Raw genomic sequence first — 2,500 nt, forward strand, 5'->3', positions numbered from 1 at the left:
AGGCTTGCCCTAGTGAGTCAGGTCCCTCATGTTATGGAAAAAAATGTATGTGAACATTTTGTTCAAAAGGGTTAAATGCTAAAACAAATAGTACAAACAGAGAGAAGAAATAGCACACCTGTTCACAGGTAGACAACCTGGCCTAGTGGTTCAGTTCTCTTCTCCTCATGTGGCATGACTCATCCCTTTAGGACTCCCACATTCACTCATGCCATAATGACACCATTGTGTGCCTCAACAATGAATTCAGTCAAACATGCCGGCCTTTTGAAGCGGCCGCATTAAGAAAGAAGAGCGGGCTTGTCAGGGATCCGATACAGCTGAAATCAGAGATGAATAGTAACAGGTTTCGGTCAGGCTCCCCTATAATGTCCGAGGGCCACCGCCCACTGCTGCTACTACTACAACCACCCACTCACCTCTGCTCTGGTGTCTGTTGTTGGAAGCTATCAGCTGGTTGGCCCCCTCGCTGACTGTGTTTTTCTTTTCTGGAACTGTCTGGGTCTGATGGTGGTGGTGGTGTGTGTGTGTGTGTGTGTGTGTGTGTGTGTGTGTGTGTGTGTGTGTGTGTGTGTGTGTATGTGTGTGTGTGTGTGTGTGTGTGTGTGTGTGTGTGTGTGTGTGTGTGTGTGTGTGTGTGGGCTTGAGTGATTGTGCCACTGATGGTTCCATTCCCCCACAGTGCGTTCTGTCACACGGCTGACACTCCGTCTGTGATGTCACAAAGGCCTTCTGCGCCTTTGAAGTCTGATAGAATGCCACCCAAATCCCACCAGCGCATGGCAAGGAAGGGGGGCAGTGGGGCCTAGACCTCTATACACACACATGCACAAACATACCCACACCCAAACCCAAACACATGTGCACGCCGCACACACACACATACATACACAGACACACACACACCACCCACCTAATATAAGGTCTCTTAACCTTTCAAGTGTTTTTGTCTGAAGGGTTGATGGAGATCTTTATCCTCAAATTACATTGTCCGAGGGGCCCACGTTCAAAGCTTTAGTGGAGCCTTTGTTCTTTCCGGCCCCTGCTTTGACATGAGAGATAGGATGACACATGTCAGGCCGGCTGCCTAGGAAGTGTGTGTGTGTTTGTGTGTGTGTGTGTGTGTGTCTGGGTGTGTCTGTGTGTGTGTCTGTCTGTGGTTAAACTGTCTGTCTATACTGGAGATATCCCAGCATGGCCACAGTCCCCCTGCCTTCACCCCCCAACAGGCACTGGCTTCAGACGAGATGGAGAATAGACCACTGTTGGCCTTCTAAATGAAAGCCACCAAAAAACTGTTTAAAAACACACAGCATGGCAAAAATAATGCTAGTTTATTCGCCTTTAGAATTAGTTTCAGGCTGACATTTAAGAAATGACACATGCATATCTTCAGACACTGATGAGTTGAGAGAAAAGGGCACGAGTCTACACGTCTTTTAATCACATATTCTGAATGTTTTCACTTTGCCAAAAGTTTGTTGTTTGGACTTGTTTTTATCCTTGTGTCATAATCATGTGCTAAGATCTTATGACCTAACAAATATTCAGGATCACTGGAACATGAGTCATAGCCACTAGATTAATCACAACCCAGGAAATGTTCCATCACATGAAAATTCAATAACAACCTGGGGCACTTCTTGCACAAACATTGTTCCCCTGTCCCATGCCAATGTTATTGAGCTTGTTGATGTGAGAGAAATAGGATGGATATCAACCCTGTATATGAATCTGATATGGAGATATGGACATCGGGACCTGCCCCACCCCGGAACAGTTGATAAGCGAGCCTGCTTTTCCTCTTCTTATCTGTCAGCTTCTTAAAAGGACATAATATTGTGTGCGTGCGTGTGTGTGTGCGTGTGTGTGTGCGTGTGTGTGTGTGTGTGTGTGTGTGTGTGTGTGTCCCGCGGAGTTCATCATGCGGCTTTACACTTCCAGGTCCTGGTTTATTCATGCGATTCCCATCAGATCCGTAATATTCCCTAATTGATCCACTTCCCGTCTGTAGAGCTGCCAAGCCAATGCTGCTTTTATGCTTCCCAACATTCCGCACTGTTCCCATCCTCCAGTGGGAGAGTGAGTGCTCATCTCTACCCAACAACCCCTCTCTCTCCAAACACACACTCACTAAGATACGTACACACACACACACACACACACACACAAAGGCAAATAATTCATAACTAGCACAGCCTTTACAAATAGCTTTCTCTTGTACACAGTTCTCTCTCCTTCTTTTCCTCTCCCCTCCCCTCCCTTTCTCTCTCTCTCTCTCTCTCATGTTCTCTTTCTCTCCTTGGCACAGAAACAGATAGAGAGATCTGCATAGGGATGTATTTCACCCGCCGTGAACTCGAGTGGCACGCGAGGGGAAACGAGCCCGCAGCATCACCGTGGGCACAGGCCCAGCAGTGGCAGCGGCAGCTGGGTCCAAAAGCTCCTCTCTCTGCTCTCTCCATATTCTCTCCTGCCCGCGCCTCTGCACTCAACTCCT

The 2,500-nt window shown here is 47.7% G+C and overlaps 1 long non-coding RNA gene across 1 annotated transcript in view; it reads right to left on the reverse strand.

The window, feature by feature from the left end:
* LOC121714011 overlaps positions 1 to 557 on the reverse strand; it is an 868-nt gene extending 311 nt beyond the window's left edge. The window contains exons 1-3 of the long non-coding RNA XR_006033005.1: positions 420 to 557; positions 119 to 320; positions 1 to 25 (exon numbers count right to left, since the gene is read on the reverse strand). The exon at positions 1 to 25 is cut by the window's left edge and continues 311 nt beyond it. This is a non-coding gene — a long non-coding RNA (uncharacterized LOC121714011). The remainder of the gene's footprint in view (positions 26 to 118; positions 321 to 419) is intronic.
* Positions 558 to 2,500: the final 1,943 nt, after the last annotated feature.

This window comes from Alosa sapidissima, chromosome 7 (assembly GCF_018492685.1).
Source record: "Alosa sapidissima isolate fAloSap1 chromosome 7, fAloSap1.pri, whole genome shotgun sequence".
NCBI classification, from domain to species: domain Eukaryota; kingdom Metazoa; phylum Chordata; class Actinopteri; order Clupeiformes; family Clupeidae; genus Alosa; species Alosa sapidissima.